This window comes from Peromyscus maniculatus, chromosome 3 (genome assembly GCF_049852395.1).
Source record: "Peromyscus maniculatus bairdii isolate BWxNUB_F1_BW_parent chromosome 3, HU_Pman_BW_mat_3.1, whole genome shotgun sequence".
Lineage (NCBI taxonomy): Eukaryota > Metazoa > Chordata > Mammalia > Rodentia > Cricetidae > Peromyscus > Peromyscus maniculatus.
The window spans coordinates 71,231,531-71,256,273 of record NC_134854.1 but is presented as its reverse complement, the minus strand read 5'-3'; the positions used below and the strand labels follow the sequence as shown (position 1 = coordinate 71,256,273).

General features: G+C 45.3%; 1 pseudogene; it reads right to left on the bottom strand.

The window, feature by feature from the left end:
• Window positions 1-338: 338 nt before the first annotated feature.
• LOC102912916 (replication factor C subunit 3 pseudogene) lies at window positions 339-1,300 on the bottom strand (annotated as a pseudogene).
• Between the last annotated feature and the right edge of the window lie 23,443 nt (window positions 1,301-24,743).

The following is a 24,743-nucleotide window of genomic DNA, read 5'->3' as shown; positions in this document are numbered from 1 at the left end:
GTTGTGGCTGTTGGAACATGAAGCAACCAAGTTACATATTTGCCCACTCTTTGTATTTTTTTTTTAATGTTCTTTCTTTCTTTTAGTTACATGTTAAACTCCTAAGTTAACTAGCTTATTTAAAAACTTTGTTTGGGCTTAGGATTCTGGGGGTTTCGGTTTAAGACTGAGCAAGCTTACAGCTTTGGGTGTCTAGTGAATCATGGTGGGACAGTGTACCCAGCGCAATCCACTTCTTTTTTTTTTAAGTAAATAAAGCTGATTTATTATACCCACAGCCCCAGCATCAATCTGTATAAACACGACTTCTGAGGTACTTGGAGGAGCTACTAACTGCATCAGAACATCATGCCTTCCAGTCTGTCCTCCATGAACACAACTTGGCCACAAATGCCTCCAAGTGATACACGGCTTTGCTGGCCAGCTGCAGTCGGTGTTCATAGCAGGCTGCCATCTGCGACACTTCCCCTTCAGCTGCCCTTCGTTATTATCTCAGGAGGAGTACAGTGAGGTAGAAGCTCGTAGCGCCTGCCTCGGACTTCAAGGAGCCTTTGTGGAGTCTGCTGACTGACAATAGCATTTGCAGTCTCCCTCAGATACACCTCCCAGTCTGTCTCGGGGGTTTCTTGGTCTTCTGTACAAGGGCATTGCTGTACTCTGCAAGCTTCACACATAAGTAAGGCTCTCCTGGGGTTTCTGCAGGACTTCTGCCAGCCTGTGAGCCAGTTTCGAAGGAAGAGCCAGACCCTCCTGGCAGACAGTGGATAAATACACTGCAAATATCTTCAATGCTGGGAGCAGGCACACGAACTGCCAGGCACCTACTGCATAGACTGGAATTACAGCACAAGATCAGCCTGCAGGTGGACACGCACTTCTCCGTGGTTCTGCGCAAGGCATGCTGAGCATCCTTTGGGAGTTGCTCACCTCTGTCAACAATGCCACTTTGAGTCTTTGTGAGGTGCTTTCAGGCTGCTGTGACTGTGCCACTATCTGCAGCATCTCCTGAATCAAACCCTGTCTCTGTTTCCCACGTCACTGGGATTAACTTCAAGGTGGTAGTTACTGGCAACGGTGCTGATTTCAATGGTTTTTTAGATGGAGTTGTAATAGTTTGATGCTCAGTTCTCAATTTTTTTCCACCCCAACACCATAAAGTTCTCTTAGAATACACATAATTCTTGTCTTTTTCCAGCACCTGATGGACCATATACTAGAAGGTGAGGGAAGTCACCACATTGCACCAGGTTGTGCAGCTGTGCTGTGGTTCCTTGTGATCGTCCAGCTGGGCAAGGGAGCCTGGCCGGTACTTGTCCACCCAGAGGCTCACGGCAGCTAGAGTTCCACCCGCCCACCCGCCACCTAGACAGAAGACGAGTTTTCCCGAGAGCGCCAAACCGTGCGTCCACAATCCACTTCTATCACAAGCCAGGAAGCAAAGAGCGAGCCAGTAGCTTTCAGGAGCCATTTTGAGAGCATGCCCCCAGTGACCTAAAGACCACAGAATACACTACCTCCCAAGGGTTTCCAGCGCTTCCTAACAGCAAGACTCTGTAGACCAGTCTTTAACACATTGACCTTTGCAGGTCAGTGAACATGCAGCACATGTGATCAGACATGATCAGCTTTTATGTGATCACTTCCCTCCGTATGTAAATTTTCCTCTAATTGTTCCAGTATTGCACCTTGGTGAATTGCTTTCCAGTTGTCTAAAGCTGCCTTTTGCCTTCCTTCTAGTGACACTGAGTAAGTGTAGGACTACAGGTTGACAGTTTTTATTCCCTCACTGTGAGATGTTACACCATGATCTTTTGACCTCCCTAGTTGTCTGAGTAGTTAGCTGTCGGTACGGTTGTTGCTTCTCGGAAGTTAATAAGTGTTCCCCCAGAAGCGCCCTAAGTTTTCTCATAATCTTGAATTCTAGAAGCTTCACAAAATATATTTAATTTTTTGTTTGTTTGTTTGCACCACCTAGAATGCACCAAGGTTCTTGAATCTGTGGAACAATTTCTTATCAAGTTTTGAACAGATCTTACCCATTGTTTCTCTAAAAACTGCTTTTGCTCCTGCCTGTTTCCCCTCTTCTTCTTTTGTTCCAGTTAAACACAGGTGACCTCTCTTTGTTCCACAGAGCTCTTTCCCTTAGTTTCAAACCTTCTTTCCAACTGTGCGGACGCTGTGTGTTTTCTGTTGTCTTGTCTCAGAGTGTAACAATCGTTTCCTCTCCTCTGCCCAGCCTGCTGTTAAATGCATCCAGTGTGTTCTTAACCTCGGGTGCAGCGAGTGTTCGTTTGCTTCTCCGTTGCTGTGGTAACACACTGATGGAAAACAGCTTGGGCACAGAAGGGTTGATTTTACCTTGTACTGCCAGGTATATGAGTGAGAGAAGCAGTAACTGAGGCAGAGACCACAGAGCAGTGCTGGTTCCTTGATCTTGTCCAACTACCTTTCGAAGACAGTTGGTGAGGGCTTTGTTTGGTCTTACGCCTTGCTTTTGGTCAACATTCTCTCACAGCAACACAGAACAAACTGGGACACCATCTTTGTCCCTTAGAAAATGCTCGTGTGTCTTTTGCGCACACTCAAATGTCAGCTCTGAGCCTGGCCTTTTGACCATTGTCCCTCCTTCTTCTGGTTCATTTAATACATTAACTAGTTACCTTAACGCCTGCCCTCTTCAACATCCAGATCCCCCGTGGGTCTCCTTCCTTGGTTATCTTTTCTCTTGATTATGGTGAACAGTCATTCTTCCTGTTTCTCTCCATGTCTGGTGGTTGTTTTGTTGTATGCCAGAAATGCTCTGTGGGGGCACTGCAGGGGCTCCACCTGATGCATGCTCTGGAGAGGGTTTCCACAGTCCTCTTTGGGAAGGCAGAAGGGATGAGGGTTTGTCTTTGAGCAGAAGAGGCCCTGTGGCCGGAACTTTAGCTTTGGTAAGCCGTATACTGGCTCTTCTTACCTTTCTTTGTTCTCCAAACATAGCTCTGGATTCAGAGCCGTGGGAGCTGTGTCTCCTCGGTGCTAAGGGACTGTGAAGAACTTAGCACTCTACTTGGAGATTCGGAGTTTAGCTCTTTACCTGCACATCCTTTGCCTCATCACAACCTCAAAATCTGGATACTGGCCTACGGGGTGCTTGTCTATTTGTCTGAATGGCAAGACTTGGTACCAATTTTTAGAACTAGTTAGAATTTTTCTCTTCAGCATCATGAAACCAGAAGGACTTTTGTTATGCCTTGTAGAATCCTTCAGCCAAATGTCCCAGCCTTCTTTGCATAGTCCCTGAACTCAGATGTCCCATGGGGAAAACCAGCTAAATTTAGCACAACTCAAGTTTCTAATTTCTCACACAAGCCCCACATGACTGCCAAGTCTTGCTGGTTTCTTTTTCTCCAAAACGATTCCTTCTTTTTCAAGCCCAGAGTCATAAAATGTCCCCAAGGAAAAAGACAGCTGGTCACTACGGAGCATCACCCCTGCTCATTTTCTGAGATCATTCTCGTGCTCATTTGTAATTTATCTCTCTCTGATTCTTACAAAGGGGATTCTAGTCTCCCATCATCTGCTACACTTTTGTCAGAATCAGAATTCCACTGATCATATGCTGTAAGGATGAAGGCCACTGACATGGTCCTAACTTCAAAGAGTGAGGCGGCATGGCCTGCCACTAGTGCTTGGCTTCCAGGAGGGGTAAATCCACACTGTGGTCCAGACTTCGGCCTTCAGTTGCAGAGGCTCCGGGAAAGTGGAACAGCTGCTTCCGTGTAAGGAGCAAGGCTGTTGGAAGGAAGGGGACCTTGGAATAAACTGTGCTTGTTGTCATGGCAACAGTCTGAGCAGTGCAGTGCCTGGAGCCCTCCATTCTCCTGGATATGAATTTTCATGTGGTCCACAGGTGGAAAAGGAACGCTCCCCCCGCCTGTGGGTGCTCTTCAAACAAAATTAAATTTCATTCAGAAAATTAAATACATTTGCCCTCCAGGTTTCATAGAAGGAAACATATTTATTACATGGTTACTCCTAGTGGTATAGCCAAGTACTAGGCTAATATCCATTCAGAACTGTGAGACTTTGAACCTGGAGTTTTATAGAGATAACTTCATTTTGCTTACAGTGTCTCTTTTCATGTATGTGTGTGTGTGTGTGTGTGTGTGTGTGTGTGTGTGTGTAACACTTTCACTCTTCTATTCCTTTTTAGTCATTGCTATCATAGTATGGAGATTTATTGTTTTATTCAATTATACTTATATATGTATGTATTTTTTAAGAACAATATTAACATTTTAAACAAGAACCACACCTGTTGTTCCGTGACTTTTTAAGCTTTAGTTCTTCATTATATTTTGGTCAATTGAAGGATGTCTTTAATTCACTTCCTTTAGAAGGTATATTGGAATTTCATAAATATTCGAGTGCCTGACCACATCTCCAATTCTCTTTATGAATGAAAAGAACTCTCAGAATCATCCAATACAAGTTTTGTTCCCAAAAATACATGTTTTGTTCCCAAAGTCCTAGAACAGAAAGTGGCTCTCTACCTGAGGATATGTGGGGTCCCTGGGAGCTTTATAGAACACGGTGTTTATCCCTGGCCGTTACAATGCTAGGACCCCCAAACATAGGAAGACCCTACCCTAGGTCAGTAAAATGGGACTTCTAGATATGGGGCTTCCCAAACACACAGCTATTTGGGATGAGAAATCCTTGTTTGCCAACCACATTGTCAATTTCTATGTGAATTTTGTCTTTTATTGTCACCAATATATGTATACATTCGCTATATATATGTATGTATATATATATATATATACATGCATGTATGAATGTATGTATGTATTTGTTTTTGAAACAGGGTCTCATGTATCCCAAGCTATTCTTGAACTTATGTGGTTGAGGCTGCCTTTGAACTCCTGATCCTCCTGCCTTTTACCTTCTGAGTACTGGGATTACAGGCATGTGCCACCACACCGAATTGTATGGTGCTGGGGATTGAACCAGGACTTAGCATGCTAGGCAAGCACCAACTGAGCGCCGACATCCCCGCCTTCTCTGCCTATCTACCCATGTATTCTCTTCTTTCCCATCTTCTCCCCTCTCTCTTACCCGGCATTCTCTCCATGCTGGCTGACCTCACTACTTCTCCCATTCTGACGATGGGGACGAGTCATGTGACATTTTGTAAGACAGCTTTCTGAAAGGTCTTGGGGCTGATCCGGCAGTCTTTATACCCCTCCTATCTGCACAGGGTTGGGATTTCACAAAGGCACTGTCACTTTAGTCTTCAAACAAGATCTGTGTGGTCCCCAAGGTGAAGGTCCTCCAGGAGCACCCCTCCTTCTCTCTCTCTTTAGCATGCTTCCCAGTAAGGCTCATCATAAGCTAGGGTGAACCAAAGCAGAGAAGAAACTCTTATAAAACCCCCTGTCAGAAAGCGATAAACCCCAGCCCTTCAGGACGCGCACTCCATCCACAGCCCCTGGGGGCTGACAGCTCCTTCAGAGGAATCGAGCCATTTTTACCTTGCCTTCTTTTTCTAGTAAATGTTTGACGATCTTGGTCAACAGTTTCCCTGGACCCTGTTCTATTTCCTAGTTCAGGCTTTGAAGTGGCTTTAGCCCAGGCACTTCGCTTTCTGTGTCCAACCTGGCTAGGTGTCCCCGAATCCTGACCTCTTTCCTGTCCTCCAGACTTCCCTCTGTCTGCCCTCCTCTCCTGCAGGCCTCCTCCTTTAGTCTCTCTCTCTCTCTCTCTCTCTCTCTCTCTCTCTCTCTCTCTCTCTCTCTCTCTCTCTCTCTCTCAGCCTGCCCCTCTCTCTTTCTGACACTCTCCCTGATTCTTTCCTTCACCCTTGTCCTCTGACTCTCGGGCTCCTTCTCACCTCTGTAATTTGTGGAATGACCCCCCTTCTAAGCTTTCTGGTCCCCGCTGTCACCTGCACAGAGGCATGTCTCTGTATTTGTAATCGCGTAATCATGTAATCTTATGAGTTGCTAGAAACAGAAACCACCTCTAACTGGTAACGAAAAAAGAAGAGGAACTTACTAGAGGCTGACAGAGGTCTCTCACAGACCGAGAGTTAGATAATAATCGACAGAACTGGCTCAGGAGTCCAGTTGAACTCAATGTCACTGCTTCCTAACTTGCCTGTTTTTGTCTTCTGGGTTTCAAGTCCCTGGATCCCCTGTGCATAAAGATGCAGGGGTGTGCTATGTGAATAAGACTGCTTTTTGTAAGTCTATGTCTCCAGGACTGTCCCGGAGCTGCACATCACAGTGAACTGCAGCCCACTCCTCCGACTTATCCTACACTAGATCCCTGGGACCGACTGCAGGAGCGGCTACCATCCTCATCTTCCCATTGACATCTGCTGCTCCTCACGGCCCCAGAGTGGCACACTGCAGGAAAGGCCGGTCCAGGTCCTCTGACTCTTCCAACACTAAACCTACAGAGTCTCTTGCTGACGTTTCTACATGGCTGGAACCGCTAGTCCCTCTCTGTCTTCCCCACACACAGTATATCAAGTCACAATCCCACTAAACCAAATCTGTGTGCAAGTAAAAATAGAAAAACAACCAATCAGAAAAAACAAAACCCTCGGCAATAATTCTAATAATTCACAGCTGGAATTCAGTTTTGAGCACAGTAAACAGAACTGTATACTTAGAGTAAGAATTGTCTATTCATCTCTCTCTCCCCATTGAAAACATTTTGTGGGACCAAGTGTTGTGTCGCATGCCTTTAATCCCAGCACTTGGGTGGTAGAGGCAGGTGGATCTCTGAGTTCGAGGCCAGCCTGATCTATAGAGCGAATTCCAGGACCGCCAGGGCTACACAGAAAAAAAAACAAAAAAGAAAAAAAAAGGTCTTGTGGCACGGAGTCTGGGCTGATTTCTACTGAGGGCTACACACAAAAAGGTGACCAGTATCCACAAAGTCCTGACTTTGAATCTTGTGGTTTAACAGAAATCAGCGATGCCAACTGTCTGAGTGCGCTGACCGAGAGGTACCGGGGTCTATGATGACAGTTACTGGAAGTCAGCAGCGCACCCTGCCCTCCCTCTCCCCAGGAACCGATGCTTGTGTTGAGGTCAGACCAGGAATGAAGGTGTCTGAAAGGGAAACAGCTTCTTCCAGACAGACAGCAGGCTGAGCGTGGGCTCAAGGGAGCCTGGAGCATTTGAGGAACTGTGAGTCCAGCTTTCGGGGCTCAAGTGTAGCATTGAGAGGATCAGGGAGGAGGCCATGGTGCAGCAGGTGGGGTCCCCCAAGTGAGCAGGTGACAGACTTGGCTGGGAAGTCACTGCCCGGTCTTTAAGTGACAGTGTAAGATGCTCTTGTTCAGGATTTAAAATGATCTGCCTGGCGGCCGTGTAGAGAATGGGTGGCAAGCACTGGATGGAATCTAGAAACAGCCACACGCAATGCCATCTCGCCACGCACTTGGCAGACAGCCATCGTTTTCTCATCATTTCATGGCTGTTTTCATTTTAAACCTGTCAGTCATCCTAGTTCAGAGGTTGTATGAATAAAAGAGCAACAACGTCAAGGCAGGGATTTGCCCCAGATAATGAAACCATGATGTCAAGTATGAATCAAGGATAACTCCTAGGTTTCTCACCCCAGCAAGTGCGCAGTGTGGGGAGTGAGTGTGGAGCTGTGCCCTTTACCTCTCTTCCTGAGCAGGCTGTCCGATGAGGAGGAGCCGCCGTGGTTCTGCCCTTTCCCCAGTTTCTAACTCAGTGTACGTATTTAACAGATTCCCTCTACTACATCTCCATCAAAACGTGATTACCATTCCCTTTGCATGCTTGTTTGTTTTGTTTTTTTAAAGCCTGTAAATATTCTATTTGGAGAACTGCAGGGAATACTAAATTTAGGCACTAAATCACCCGAAAGGTATCCCTCAGGGTTCTGGGGCATTGCATGACTCACTCTAACTCAGAACACATGGAGACTTTTTAACTGGGATTTTAAACCATGGCTGTTGCTTTTGATAGAAGGAGAGTTGGAATCTGTCTGTATATCAGTTTCTGGGGATTGGAAAGGCGAATATGTTGGACTCAGAGCTTAGTAGGGACACACCAGGGCCCACATAGCACAGGGCCAGAGCTTGTTAACACAGCTGTGTTGGGTATGTGATTATTTCAACAGGAAACACGGCATGTGGTTCCAGGATTGCAAGCTCACAGCAGCATAAAATCTCATTTTCCTATAAGCGGTTAAGCAACTTATTCCTTTTCTTTTCCCTTCCCTCTTTTTACCCGGTTAGTGTTTTCAAGGCCAAGCACTGCTCATGGGGAGGAGACTTTAAAAAGCAGCATGGATGTTATTTCTCCTCTCCTGGAGTCGGGAGACAGACAATCCCATAAATACAGTAGACACTGGGACAAATTCCTTGAAGAAAAAGGACAAAATGCCAGGTAACAGTGTGGTAGGCCAGGGTGGCCTCCTGGAGGAAATGACAATTGATCTGACACCTGGGATGCCTCCCCGCTTGCCATGAGCTCCAGGAACCTTGAGTCAGCAGGAGTAGTGTGCATAGCGGAACCTGGAGAGGAAAGGGCCGATGTCTGTGAGCACCTGGAAGGAGGGTGATCGGGATGCACGTGTAGGGGAAAGGGGTCACAGAACGACACTGTACTGGAGAAACACTTGGAAGTCAGGCTGTTACGGCCCTCTAGGTCTTAGAAGTAGTTTCAGAACTCAGACAATCACCATCGATTGAAGGGCTTTGAACTGTAATGTAAAATTATTTAATTAAAATTATTTAATAATTATTTAATTATTTACCACAAGATTGTCTCTACTATAAGGAGAGAAGTCTGGAACAGGTTCAGGGAGAATGAGGAGGAAGCTCTCAGGGTGTGTCAGTGGCGTGGATGTGGCGTGGTCACGGAGGTAAGGAGAAGATGGATGGATTTCAGAACTGTGCCAATGGCTGGAAACGGCAGACTTGGTGTTGCAGTGGGTGTGGTGGTGATGGACTCTGTCTCCAAAAATACAAAACAAAAACCAAAAGGCGGGCAGCAGATGGCAAGTCACCCTCTGGTGTCCACATACATTTGCATAGATCATGCAAACACTTGTGCCTTCGTGGAAGCAAGCGGAGAGGCGCAGGCGCGCAAGCACAGGACTGCTAAGCTTTCCGTTTTCCACAGGCTTAACTTAGCCAGCCCTCACTTTGGACTCCTGCATCTTACCTTCTACTCTGGCTCTTTGCTTTGTGGCTAAAATGCCTGAGAGATTCATGTCTCCTTGGCGTTTGTGTCTATGCCACCCACCGCCAGGGGCTTTAAATGGAAAGGACAATAGAAGTTGACAGATCAATACTTTACCCTTTCATCCATTGGGTGGACATGCCTGAGGCAGATTTCATCCGTCTGATCAGAAGCGGTGAGAATCGGGTGTCTGTAAAACGGAAGAAGAGCATCTGTTTCTTGTTCTGCTGGCCACACCCCCTTGCCCTGGGGTCCCTCCTAGGTGATCACCTGCCTACACACCAGCATTTAAGACACGGTAGAACATGACAGGAAGTAGAAGAGGGAAGGAATGCCTGGTACAGGCCGCCTCTGAGAAAGCGAGAGGAGCAGACTGGAGACTGCCTGTCCCAAGGAGGGAGGATATTTCCTCTGTGTGATACTGGGGCCCGGGTAGGATGAATTAGGGGCAGATCTGTTTGGAGTGTGGACCTTCACGTATGAGAGGCTGCCTGTCTGCATTAGTTTGGGTTCAACCAGAGAGGGAGGAAAATATATATCACTTCTTGAGTATTTGTATCTGTATTTGTTCCTATGAGGAAATCTGTTGCAAGGCACTGACTTATACATGGTGAGGGAAACTCCAGAACGTACAGCAGATGGCCAGGAAAGACAGACCGGAGTTCCAGGCATAGGGTGGGACTTCTCCAGACATAGTGTCTTCGTCAGAGACACTTTGGTTCTATTCTTCAAGCCCTTCAACTGATGAGGTCTTCCCAATCATCCATAGTCAACTGGTTGCAGATTTTAATCACACCTACTAAATGCCCACACAGCAACACCTTGGTTAGTGTGCACTGATTGTGCGTGTCACGGTCTAGCAGAGTTGACACATCCCAAGTTCATCACACTGTGAATTTTATGACTAGAGATGTCCTACAATAGAAAAATGTTCAATTTAATTAATTAATTAAAATAAAATAAATTTGAAGAAAAATGTTTCTGTGTTGTCTTGTGTAACAGCTACTAGCCATTTGTAGCTATATAGTATGGCAAGCTGTACAACTGAGAAACTAAATTTTGGATTTTATTTCATTTTAACTTAAATCAATTCTGAAGTATAAGTTAGGGTGATCAGTTGACGGTATTATTGCCAGTTAAAAAGAATAAATTCGTGGGCAGTGGTAGTGCACGCCTTTAATCCCAGCACTCGGGAGGCAAGGGTAGGCAGATCTCTGTGAGTTTGTGGCCAGCCTGGTCTACAGAGTGAGTTCCAGGACAGCCAGGGCTACACAGTGAAACCCTGTCTCAAAAAACCAAAAACAAACAAACAAAAAACCGAAAAGAATAAATTGATCAATATCGATATCCAAGTCCGTGGTGTGCACACAGTGGGGCTCTCCATCACAGCTGTCACTCTCCGTCACAGCTGTCACTCTCCATGCTGAGTTTTCAGTCTCTGGGATCACCCGAGACAGCTAGTCTACAAGCAGCCCACACAGTGTAGGTGCACATTTCAGCGTGGAGCTCACATCAGGCTGCTGGTCCATGGGCACAGGGCCTTTTCCATATGGTAAACATGCCAGAAACAACCAACCGTGACGTGTTCACTGAATCCCATTCTCTGACAGACGGGCTGAGTCACAGCCATCATTGCTACGAAAACATATGTGGGAGGAGAAATGCCCTTTCAAAAACCACAGTGATTTCTTCAGAGTCAAATACATATGGACCACATTCCCCAAACACAAGTCAGTGAGGCTGGAGCTCATCAGTGGCTACACACCTTTCTAGAGCTCTTAGAGGTGGAAACGTTACTGAGAATAATTCTTGGATCAAAAAGATTCAACAAAGTTATGCCTTACTTAGATAACTGATAGCAAACCACTAGATATTAGAGCAGGAGATGCGGCCAAAGCCTCATTCAAGAACTTTGCCTCATTCAAGAACTTTGCCTCATTCAAGAACTTTGCCCACTGTTTTCACAAAATTTGAAGGGTAAAGGGTACATGCAAATACATATTCAACTCTAAAAGCTACAAATTCCAATTAAACTTGAAAATTCAAATTAAACCAAAGAAAATCAAACATAGGATTTAAGACAAAATAAAACAAATATGAAATTGATCAGTAAAAGTCGACCTTTTCTTTCTTATTTATTTCCAGTGCTGGTGATTAAAATAAGACCTGTCATTCCAGGCAAGCACTCTACATCCCCAGCTAGAGTCAGGGTGTCATTAGCCCAGGCTGGCCTCAGATTCACTATTTAGGCAAACCCTGAATCCTTCTGCCTCCACCTCCCAAATGTTGGGATTATAGGTTACAAGCCATGCTTGGCTAGGCTTCTGCTTTAAGATATATCTGCAAATTTCTGCATGAGAAAAGAGAAAAGGGAAAATACTGTTTTAGGAATGAGGAAGAATAAAGGCATGGAAATATTCATGTGAATATAAAAGTAGCCGATATTTATTAAGGACTTTCTATGTTACAGACACTGTTGTTGAAGTAAAGTGCAGTTCAATAAATTACTCTTTTTTTAAGAAAACAATGTGTGTGCTGGGCTGTGGTGGTGGCAGCGGCGACACACACGCCTTTAATCCCAGCACTCGGGAGGGAAAGGCAGGTGGATCTCTGTGAGTTCGAGGCCAGCCTGGTCTACAGAGCGAGATCCAGGACAGGCTCCAAAACTACACAGAGAAACCCTGTCTCAAAAAACAAAACAAAACAAAACAAAACCTGTGTGTGTGTGTGTGTGTGTGTGTGTGTGCACATGCACACGAGAGTGCCTTAGTGTATACATGTGCATCACATGCATGCAGGAATCCATGGAGACCAGAAGTAGGCACTGGATCCCCTGGAACTGGAGTTACAGGCAGTTGTGACTCACCATGTGGGTGCTGGGAACCGAACCCGAGTCCTCTGCAAGAGCATCCCTAAGTTCTTCTTGCAGCAGAATATTATGCAGCCATTACACAGAAAAAGGTAAAGCCACATCCAAAACACCGAAAGTTATCTACACCATACTGACACCGGAAGACAGCTTACAAAACAGAATGCATGTAAGAGCTAATTAAAAACTTTGTAAACTTCTCTATATCTACGCTAATATTTGTGCTTTGTTAATGATTTATTTATTTATGTGTATATGTATGTACCTGTGACTGTATGCTATGTGTGTGGGTACCTATGAAGGCCAGAAGAGAGTGTCAGATCCCCCAGAGATGAAATTACAGGTGTTTGTGAGCCACCAGATGTGGGTGCTGGGAACGTAAGTCAAGTCCTCTGTAAGAGCAGCAAGCGTTCTTCACCAGTAAACCATCTCTCCAGCCACAGACACCAACGTTTTAAAACCCAGAATGGCCTCGGGATTAGAACTAGATGAGAACTTTCCTATTCTACCTTATCCACTTTTCTATTGTTCGGCTTTTTCTTACTGTCTTCACAAATGGGTTTTACTAAGTACATGGGTGATACTTTAGAACCTCTATGTGTGTTAAACAGGGAACTGGCTCCTGGAAGACACTGTGTGGAGAACATTATTTCACTTAGGGAGTATGCAAAGCCGTCAGCCACAGGCATTTCTGTTGTTCCAAATTACTCATCAGCCACACTTTCAAAAGACACTTGGTGTGGCTCGTGCCTGCTGTATTTAGTGATAGTTGTCATCAAGCTCAGTTATAAATTAATAAATGAATGGTCTTGGTAATGGCACATGCTGATACACGGATGAAAACTGATGATGAATTTCAGTGCCTGAGGGGTAAGGTTGAGATATGCAGATTGTAACTGGCTCCTAGACTGTGCCATGGGAAACTCAAGTTGGGCAAGACCTTTTGGTGGCCATGCAGGAGGGACTGAGGGTGATGTCCTTGTCAACAGGCACAGGCCTGGAGCAAGCAACTCCAGAGCCATCCCACCACAAATTATCTCTTCCAGTCAGCCTTGCCTGGGACCTGGACTGTTTTATCTAAAAATTTTATTTAATTTTATTTTATGTGCATTGTTGTGAAGGTGTCAGATCCCATGGAACTAGAGTTACAGACAGTTGTGAGCTGCCATGTGGGTGCTAGGAGTTGAACCTGGGTCCTGTAGCTTGAGTTTTCCTGCCTGGCCCACAGTCAGGACAAATCTCTGTCACCCGCCAGTCCCACAGCCGCTCAGACCCAACCAAGTAAACACAGAGACATATATTGCTTACAAACTGTATGGCCATGGCAGGCTTCTTACTAACTGTTCTTATAGCTTAAATTAATCCATTTCCATAAATCTATACCTTGCCACGTGGCTCGTGGCTTGCCAGCATCTTCACATGCTGCTTGTCATGGTGGTGGCTGGCAGTGTCTCCCTCACTCAGCCTTCCACTTCCCAGAATTCTCCTCTCCTTGTCCCGCCTACTTCCTGCCTGGCCATTGGCCAATCAGTGTTTTATTTATTGACCAATCAGAGCAATTTGACATACAGACCATCCCACAACAGGGTCCTCTGGAAGAGCAGCCAGTGCTCTTAACCACTGAACCATCACTCCAGCCCCAAATTATTATTATTTTTTTTAACGTGCATTGGTATTTTGCCACTGGTGTCAGATCCCCTGGAACTGGAGTTACAGACAGGTGTGAACTGCAATGTGGGTGCTGGGATTTGAACCCAGGTCCTCTGGAAGAGCAGTCAGTGCCATCTCTCCAGCCCCTGTTTTACTTTTTACATGGTTTTAGTTTCCCCTCTGCCAATTTCAGATCTGGTTACCCCGTGCTTCTGGCGTAGGCCTTGCGTTCATTACATTCCCTGAGAATTTAAACCCATGTCCTGATAATGACTTCCAATTCTGCCTGAGAATGACAGCTTGAAATATCAGCAAGCTATTCCTCCAGGGTTGGAAGCACAGGCTACCATCCCATTGCTCACTGACTGAGCGACTGACAGGAGAATTTCTAACTTAAAAGGAGTCAGCCAGATTACATCATTAATCAAATCTTACGAAGATTCTCTTATGCTCCAGATCTTATTTCCTTTCTCAGCAAGCATTTCTCTTCCTTCGTGAAGAAGCACAACATCATTGTGAATCAGGGCTAGCTCCAGGCCTTGCTACCATAAGCTCGGGCCCTACCACAGTCTCTGACTGGACTCTTGAAGTCTGGGGATGAGGATCAGCCTGTCTGGCAAGTGCTATAGAAATCTACTCTAGTATAGTATCATACAGTAGAAACTTCACGGTATAGGGACTTAAGGCTAGTGGGCGTACGAAAGGCAGGGACTAGAGGAAGAAGTGCGTCACTGGGGGCACGTCTTCAAAGGCTGCTATCTTGGCCCAGCTGCCATGAGGTAAGCAGCCCCCTTTACAACATGGCCCTGCCAGGACAATATTCTGTCTTGCTGGGCATCCAGAAACAGAGCCAACAACCACAGGCCGAAACCTGTGAGGCTGGGAACGAAAGGAAGCCCAGCTCCCCTTTTTGTCCCAGAGACAAAAACCAAAGATTCTGTATAAAGAAGGTAAACAGAGCAGGTGAGATGAATCGCAACAGCACATCGTTTACCCCGTTAGATCTGAAGTGGTACCATTTCAACATGGAATAAATACTAGAAACACTGAATCCCTTACTTTACGTTTTGAGAAGGGGAACTGTGGTGGTCTGAATGTAATTGGCTCCCATAAGCTCATAGGGGTGGCTCTAATGGGAGGTGTGGCCTTGTTGGAGGAAGTGTGTCACTGTAGGAGCAGGCTTTGAGGCCTCTTTGTTTATTCTTGACTCGGTGTCACAGTCCGCTCCTGTTGCCTTCTGATCAAGATATAGCCAGCACCATGTCTGCCTGCATGCCACTGGGCTCCCCGCCCCCGCCCCCGTGATGATAATGGACTGAACCTCTGAACTGTGAGCTGCACCACAATGAAATGTTTTCCTTTATCAGGGTTGCCATAGAAACCCTAACTAAGACAGGAGCTGTGCTTTGAAACCTGCTGTGTGTTTTATACTTCCACCACATCTCAGTCAGGCCCATCAGCACCCCAAGAGCTTGATGCCTTCTGCTCTTTGGGGGCAGTGCTCTTGTAGGATGCCATGGAATCTACCGTTAGAACCATTTTTCTTGCCATAACATACCAAAGAAGGACGATAATAGCCCACCCTAACAGTGACTCCCTAAGGCTACCTTTTCTGAAAAATGTGTAAGTGGTCCAGCATAGTTTGGGAGGGCTCTTACAAGATGACAGAATGGACATAACACATCTGGTCAAGGACAACTGCTGTGTTTTGGGAAGGAGAGTCAACTTCGAGTATAGCTCCATGTCCTGCTCACACTCACCTACCATCTGATTCCTATGGGCTCCAGGAGACCAGGCAGAGGGGGAGGCAGTAAGAAAGACCTGCAGCACACTGCCTTGGTCATCCTCAGAGCATCAACAGCATTCTTTCAGGATCTTTGTAATAGAATAGACTTCAAATCCTCAGTAAGGGGTGGTGTGTTCTGCCTTCAAGTTTCTACAGAACATTGTTCAACACTGATATGGTCTGGGCTGAGCTGTGTCTGGAATAGCAATTCCAGTTGGGGGTTGAGGGAAATCGTAAAACAATGGTAAAGGCGAAAAGAAACACCTTTGTTCAGTGAGTACCAGAGACCGGAACTTCCAGACACATTGATACAGTGGCACATAGATGGGACCTGAGCTACATATAAATGTGGAAGACAAAGGCAGCAGAATATGGTTTATTGTTGTCAGGGTGACTCATGATATTATTTTTTATAGGAGTACAGGAGAAAGATCTGGTGGAGATATCAGGAAAGGCTACACAGAGCTGGACAGGCTTGGGCTAAGCTTGGTAGTTTTGGTTGAGCAAAGTTGGAAGAATTTGAGTGGAATTGGGAGACCTCAGGGAAAGGAAACAGCTAGGCCAGAGTGGGTCAAAAACATCTGGGCAGGAGTATTATGGTCTTGAAGGAAGACAGAGGCATATGGTTGCCAAAGATGAGCACAACCAGGCCACATTGGTCCTGGAATACCAGGCTCTGGACTTTGAATTCTCCTTTGTATGAAATGGGGAAGGCTTTTGAGCAGGGCAGTATTGTGATTAGACTGCAATTGTTGTCCAAGGGGGAATAATTTTGCAGCTAGACATAGATAAAAATATTTTGACAGGAGGTTATAGCCATGAAGACCAGCCTTGTCCACAGGAGAGGGTCAGGACCTACATGAGCATTGGGAAATAGAGGGGAGAGAGTAAAACTGATTGCACTTCCCACCAATGATTGCAGAGATGGTGTCTGAGCTTCTTTTTATTGCTGTGACAAAACACCATGACAAGACAGCTCATAGAAGAAAGAATTTAGTTGGCTTTATGGAGGATTAGAGTCCATGATGGTAGAGCAAACGCATGGTGGAAAGAACAACTTGGCGGGAGGAACAACTTGCAAGTTCACATCTTGATCCACAAGTAAGAGACAGAGAGAGAGAAAGGATGCATTGGGAATAGCACTGGTCTTTTGAAACCTCAAAGACTGACCCCTGTCACACACCTCCTCCAACAAGGCCACACCTCCTAACCCTTCCCAAACAGTTCCACTGGGGAGCAAGTATTCAAACATATGAGCCTGTGGGGCCATCCTCATTCAAACCACTGCAGATAGGAAGGGAGAGGGAAAAGGTAATGGTTAGAAGATAGGTGTGAGGAAGAAAAGGAATGAGAGACTGGGGAAAAGAAGAGAGAATCAGGAGTGAGAGGGAAACGGAGTGGGAATCTGGTGTAATTGACACAATCCTATGACCCCAGCACTTGGGAGGCAAAGGCAGGAGGGTCTCACTAAGTTCAGAGCCAGCAAGGTCACAAAACAAAAGGAAGAAGCAAAGGAGAGGAGGGAGGAGGAGGAGGAAAGAAAAGGGAGCCACCGATGTCCCCAAGGCTTTGAGGGCGCCAGGGCACAATGGTGGAGCCTTTTCGGGAAACACTAGAATAATCTCTGCAGAGTGTGCTCTGGGTCTTGGGATCGCCTCCCCTTTGGATCCACACATTGAAGCTGAAGGTGATGGGTCGTGTTTGCTTTGACTGTGACCCTTTCCGGTTGTTACTGGAGGGATTGTGAGCACCAGAACAATTATCGTTCATAAACAGTCCCACAGTAAGGTGAGAAAACATCTGTTGCTAGGAGACAGTCTACAGTCTTCTGCTGAGAGAGGGAGAGAGAAATGGTTATTCCTATTAAGTCAGCTAATGCTTAAAAGAGCTTTTCGATTCAATCCAAGGCAAATACTGTCCAAATTTTAGATTGCTCTTGGACAGAAATTGGAGTGCTCTAATTCCTGGGCAGCCCCCAAAGGTAGCAGCACCCACCTTTTCATGCCAGCAGTCACTGGGCAGGTCTCTGCTGGGCTGGTGGCACCTTGGGTATGTCACAGATGCAGCCATGGGGCAGCTGGTCCCTGTGCCTGGTGCTGTGTCCCATCTCCACCAGCCTCAGGCAGGTGCCCCCTATCACTCCCAAGTGATGGATTCAAAGCCAAGACTCAGAGAAATGGCTGGAAATGACACCGAAAACCGTCGGCAGGGAAATCTAAGCCCTCACTTCACACTGTTGGGCCAAAAAAGAGGAAGAAAGGGGAAAATAACAGAATTTTGTTTCATTTTGCCTATGGATTATATTTTGACCACTTCATGGTTTCTTTTAGTTTTGGTATACTTTGTGGAAGGGATACAGCAAGACATTTGGAAAATGCCTAAAAGCCATGGCATTTGGTTGATAGAAAATTTACCCTTTTGTGTCCCCTGGAAGAAATCCAGCGACGGGCTGTTGACAAACATTCCCCTCACTGCCCCAATTCCCCTTGAAGCCAGAATGAGGTAATCAAACTTCTCTAAGCAAATACGCAACGTGCTAATTTGCATATTATTTCCATTAAAAATGATGCAGGGATTTTTCTCCTCTGGGAGAAACCCAACCACGGACCTTCTTGCATTTCATCTTATATCTTATTTCCTGCCTTCATAGTCCTGTGAGATTTTCCCAGCCATTCTGTAATTTCAACCTCCCACCATACCATTCTCCAACTGTTGTTCAACAACCAAATTAAATTACTCAGACCTTCATCCTGCATAACTGCAGGAAATCCATTCACTTTAAGAATATTCCAGAGGACTCCAGAGAGATTTGTTACCAGCTCATAACAGTTCCTCAAGGCTCTTGCTGGACCGCTCCAAGGGTTAGTACAATCCCTCTCCATTGCCAGTGTAGCTAAGCTGGACAGGTTAATTGGCTTCCAGCAAATGAAGATAAACTGCAAACACAAAGCCTCCTGTGTATGGGTCCTGGGCAGCTTCCTCTTCCCAGGAGGCCTTCCTCTCTTCTCCCAGGTCGGGCTAGTTGTTGGTACCTGTTGTTTCGCTCCTAGCGTCAAGGCCATCTTCACTTGGCCCCAAGCCCCAAGTGCCAAGCCTGGAGAAGGAAAATGAAAATGCACTAACAACAAACTAACAGAACTCTCTTCCCAAGAAAGCCAAGCAGTGCTTTCCTACTGAAGTAGGTTTATTAGGATGAAGTCCCTCTCCTTTTCTGGCAATTGTCTCATTTCAAATTTAGCCTAGGCTTTATCCCAGGCAATCAAATAGTCCTCTGAAGTTGTCCCAATAGAAGAAACACCTTCCTCTAGAGCTCGGTCAAGTACCCCCACCTGGCAACAGCCTCAGTCTCTGGACAGAGTTCCCACAACAGAAATATTCTAGAATATTTGCTTCTCTGCTGCTGATACCCTTATTTATAGTCAGTGGAACAGGGCAAATGTGCACACAGGGGCAGGTACTATTCCTGGGATTGAGAACTAGGAAGGAAAAAATAACCAACATAGAGATAAGTATTTATCAAGCATAAAGATGTTCACATACACAGTCGGGCAAGGGAAGCTGATACGTTGCCAAATCCCCAGGCAGGGCTCAGATAGATGTCAGACTTGCATCCATTTATTCTGTGTCCTCCATCAAGTTTCTAAACCAGTAAAGCAGGAATAAGAATGGACCTATAGCACAGGTAGTTGTTGAATTAAAAAACAAGAAAACATATAAAGCACTTGGCACCTAACAGTGTTCAGTAAGCACTCTTCCTACTTCTTACACTAGCAGACATCTGCCGTTATTCCCTATGAATGGGGTGCCCTACATACTCCAAGGGTAGCCAAGTAGGCAAAAGGTCCATTATAGAGGCTAAATCCTTCTCCCTTTGCTGCTCTTGCTCATTTTTCATTCATATTTTTAGTTAAAATACAAAACAGTGGGTTTCATTACAGCTTGTTTTAGTGTCTGTCATTGTGCCTTGCTCAGACCGTCCCTATCCTCATCTGTCCCTGTCTCTTCCCCTCCTGCTGCCCTCTTCCTCCAAACAGTCCCTCTTCTGCTTAGAGAATGCTAGATTACTGATGCATAATTTTCTTTTCTTTTTTATGGAGCTGAGGATCGAACCCAGAGCCTTGAGCTTGCTAGGCAAGTGCTCTACCACTGAGCTAAGTCCCCAACAGCATAATTTTCAGTGTGTAAAATATTATTAAAATCATTCTTATTGCCTAAATTATTTATTACATTAGATAAAATTTATTAAGTAAAATTTATGATGAAAATATTTCATCAGACTAAGAGCAAATGCAACAGTCTCACCAATAAAGCTGCCAAGTGACTAGACTGAACTGTGAAATGGTGCAGTTTCCCCCCACAGGAGATTCGGGGTCCCTGTTTACCCAGTGACACACTTCTTCAAGAATGTGGGGGGGGGGAGTCAAGCATATTTTCAAAGTTATGGAAAGTTTGGTTGTTTTGCAATTACTTTCCTGAAAGTCAAGTTTAACTAGATGTCATGTCCAAAAGAAACTCCATTTCCCAAAAATTAAGAGGCTGATGGCATAAATGGCTACCTGTGGTGCTATTAGCATACCAAAGCACAAGCTGGCCTCCAGGTCCCTTCAGTATCACAAGTACTTGTTCCACATTGCAAAGACCATGCTGGCATCCTAGCCCTTCCCACCCCCTTCCCTACCTTCCCCCAGCTACTCCTTCTCCTTACAAGCCTGCTATTCTGGCTCTGCTCTCTCCTCAGCTCCAACCCCACCACACACCTCTGTCTCCTTCCTACATGTCTGTCTGTCTGACGCTATGCTCTCCCACGCTCTCCTTCTCCCTCTCCCTCTCTGTAGGCTCCTGCTTCTCTCCTGTCCAGGTCCAGTCTGTTGGCCATGTTCAGTCTACTTCTTTCTCTCTCTGCTCTGGATTCTTCCAGATGCCTCTGGCTGTTCTCTCTCTCCTATCTAACAATAAAAAATCTTCCCCTTAACCACACCATTGAGCAGTCAGGTCGTCAGTTTATACATTGGGTACCCTGGTTTTATCCAGCAACTATCAACCAGAAGAATCTTTCCTTCAAAGTGCAGATCAGATAAGATCAGTGCTCTGTTGACTTCCTGTTGCTTCCTAAAGAAAAGCAAACTCTTTCCATAGCCTATCCAGGCTGACTTGGCCTTCTTCAGCCTGGAATTCCCTTCCAGGCCATTGTCTGGCTGGCTCCTTCCTGTCCTTTACGCCTCAGCTTGGGCGGCTCTTTAACTGGCTCTTCTCTGTTCGCCCATGCTGAAGCATCTCTGCTGTGGGTCTTTGCCCCACAACTTTTCATCTTCTTATAACCCATATGCCATGCTAAGATGCCTTGCCTAACCTCTGCCTCCGTCACTGAGCTCCATGAGATTTCAGAACTTGTCCAACTTTTTTCTGGTCTCAATATTTCAAATGGCATCTGGTACCCAGTAGGCTCTTGGTAAATAAATACTTGTTAGGTAAATTGTATCTGTAGTTGAGCCTAGAAATGGAGTCAGTTGAGCACATGACACTGCTCTGGTCACTTGTCACCAGTTCACTGGCATTTCTATGTACTATCCTATAGAAGACGAGAGGAACTGCATCCTTGCTTGTTGAGTTGGGTTCAGTCTACAGGGACAGGCTAAGAACAAAATGTCCATGATGCACCATCAAGGGAAGACAGTAAGTTACAAAGTAGTATGAGGCATGATCCTTGTAACACTCATAACACATGTATCTATTGGATGAATCATATGTTTTAAATGTGTCTACATACAAATGTCAGAGAAATGGCTAGGAAAAATAGACACACAGTTGTAAAGAGTGGATCTTCCTGGGAATAGGATTTTAAATAGACTTTTTTCCTTTAGATTTACTTGAACGTTTTGTATCAGCATAATATCAACATAATGTGTCAGCAAAATAACATTTTGTGTCAATCACTTACATTGATTATACTCAGAAAATGTAATCAAGCTATTTCTGTTTTTTGTTTGTTTGGTTTGGTTTTGGTTTTTCGATACAAGGTTTCTCTGCGTAGCTCTGGCTGTCCTGGAATTCGATCTGTAGACCAGGCTGGCCTTGAACTCATAGAGATCCATCTGCCTCTGCTTCCTGAGTTCTGGGATTAAAGGTATGCACCACCACTGCCCAGCTTTTATTTCTGGGATTTGGCGGGGGGGAGGGTTGTTTTGTTTGTTTGTTTGTTTGTTTTTGTTTTGTTTAGTTTTGCTTTGTTTTTACCTGTTTAACCTTTTTATTTTGTGTTTTGTATTTATTCTTCTCTCATATATGATATCCTGACCACAGTTTCCCCTCCCTTCTCTCCTCCCAGACCGTCTCCCCCAGATCCACTGCTCCTCCATTTCCCTTCAGAACAGGGAAGCCCTCCCAAGAATAGCAACCAAACATGGCATATCGTGTTACAATAAGGCTAGGCACATCCCTCTTGTATCAAGGCTGGATAGGGCAACCCAATAGGAGGAAAAGGATCCCAAATGCAAGCAAAAAGGTCAGAGACAGCGCCTACTCCCACTATCAGGAGTCCCACAAGAACACCAAAATAACATACATGCAGAAGACCTATGTCGGCCCCATACAGGCTCCCTGATTGTCCGTTCAGTCTCTGTGAGCCCCTAGGAACCTGGGTTAGTTGATTCTGTGGCCATGCCCTTGTGGTGTTCTTGACCCCTCTGGCTCCTACAAACCTTCCTCCTCCTCTTCCACAGGATTTCCAGAGCTCCACTCTTGGGCATATACCCCAAGGACACTCCATCCTACCACAAGGACACTTGCTCAACTATGATCATAGCAGCTTTATTCTTAATAGCCAGAAACTGGAAACAACCTAGACATCCCTCAACCAAAGAATGGATAAAGAAAATGTGGTACATTTATACAATGGAGTATTATTCAGCTGTAAAATAAATAACATCATGAAATTTGCAGGCTAACGGATGGAACTAGAAAAAGTCATCCTGAGCGAAGTAACCCAGACACAGGAAGACAAACATGGTATGTGCTCACCTATTTCTGTTTTTAAAAGAAGAAAATGGGTTTAGCTATAAGAAATTTGATCCTTGAAGTGTATTGCAGGATCTGAACTGATGGCCAGCAGAAAAAGAACTACAAGTGGCCTTTAAAACCAGATGTTCCTGGTTTCTGCAGTCACTCCAGGTTATATACTCATATCTGAAGACTGGGAGCGAGGAGCCTCAGCTGAGACAACAGGTGACATTTGTCTTCCTGGGTCTGGGTTACGTCACTCAGTGTCATCTTTTCTAGTTCCATCTGCTTGCCTGAAAAGTTCATGGGTTTTTTTCTTTTCTTTCTTTTTTTTTCTTACAGCTGAATAGACTCTCATGGTGATATGGACCACATTTTCATCATTTATTTGTCTAGGTAGTTACCATTTCCTGGCTGTTGTGAAGAGAGTAGCAGTGAACATGAGTATCTGTGGGGGAGGATGTCGGGTCCTTTGGAAATATGCCAAGGAGTGGTAGAGCTGGGTCATATGGTAGATTTATTAGCTTTTTAAGAATTCACCACACTACTTTCCTTATTGGCTGCACCACTTTGCAATCTGCCCCCCACAGTGGACAATGGCTCCCTTTCCCCACATCCCCCCAGAATTTGTTGCCAGTTGTTTTTAATTGATCTTTGCCATGGGGTAAGATGAAGTCCCAAAGTTGGTTTGATTTGCAGTTCCCTCATTGCTAGGGATGATGAATATGTTTTGAGATGTTTCTTGGCCTCAGTCACACACAAAGAACTCCAGGCAACTAAGTGATGCTAAGGTAGGAGACATCGTCCTCCTAGGGAAGAACACTGCATCTGACGAGGCTTGCTTGCATGAGCAGGGGGCCAGGATCATTCACTAGAGCAAGAGCCACTTACTAGTGGCTACAGCATGAAGAGAATGTCTCCCCCTCTCCAGAAGCCACTGGCTGCCTTCTGCCTTCTGCTTCCTCAGGAACAGGTGGAGCCTCAGGAGCTCCTCCCTCAAGAGATTAATTTCTTGTAGTACATTTTAAAGGGTGTAAAACTCAAATTTTAGTCTCTAATTTAAAAAGTTTTCTTAGACATTGGTCATGCTCACTCAGTTTCATATTTTCTGTGACTGCTTCTACATCACTACATTATTATTGGGAGTTGAGAGGGTCCATACAGTGGGCAGCATTAAACTTTTATCATCTAGACCTCTGTAGAAAACATTTGCTAATCTCTGTTAACTGAAACCCATTGATCATCACTGTCTTGATACATTCATTTTTGTCTGTGTGGACATATGTAAAGTGAAACACTCTACCAGGTAACCCATGCATGGGACCAGAGTATGTAAAGGGAATATATACAGGGTCTAGAGTATATAGAGGGAGAATATTCAGATCTAGAGGATATAGAGGGAGTATAATCTGGTTCTAGAATATATGGAGAGAGTACATACAGGGTCTAGAGTATATAGAGAAAATATATTCAGGGTCTAGAGTATATAGAAGGAGTATATTCAGGGTCTAGAGTATACAGAGAAAATATATTCAGGGTCTAGAGTATATAGAGGAAGTATATTCAGGGTCTGGATTATATAGAGGGCGTATATTCAGGGTCTAGAGGATATAGAGGGAGCATATTCAGGGTCTAGAGGATATAGAAGCCAGTGAAAACTAGAGCCAGGAAGCTCCATCTATCTCTCTGGCCATGAAGCCAGTCCTCATCCCTGCTGGGTAAGGCTTTTTGAGTGTGTCTGGTTCAGGGAGGAGTGTCCACACCCCTGTAACCCCTCACCTCAGCTCTGTAAGGAAGCCCAATAAGTTCAAGGTTCCCTAGAACCTTTGGCAGAACTGTGTCTCCTTTGGTAAACTTTGGCAAAATTGTGTCTCCATTTGCCTTTGAGACCTTAGGAGAAGAGGGCAGATGTAGGGAGCCGCCATTCTAAGATGGTGCTGGCTTCCTGGGAGCCTAGCTGTAAACAACTCCATATTTGGCTATGATGCACGAGTATGGTAATTGGCCTTATGTCCTCAGCCTATCCCGTGGCTCCCCGTGCTAGCATTCTGGCGGGACCCAATCACAGTACGGCACGTTTGCCTGATCCCCTATATAAGCAGCTGCAGTTTAGTCCTCGGGGCCCCTCACCTCCCGCTCTCCCTTAATCAAGAGGCGCTCCAATAAAGTGTGATCTGAGAAGAATCCTCGCATGGTGGTCGTTCTTCCTCACTGGCCGAGGAGC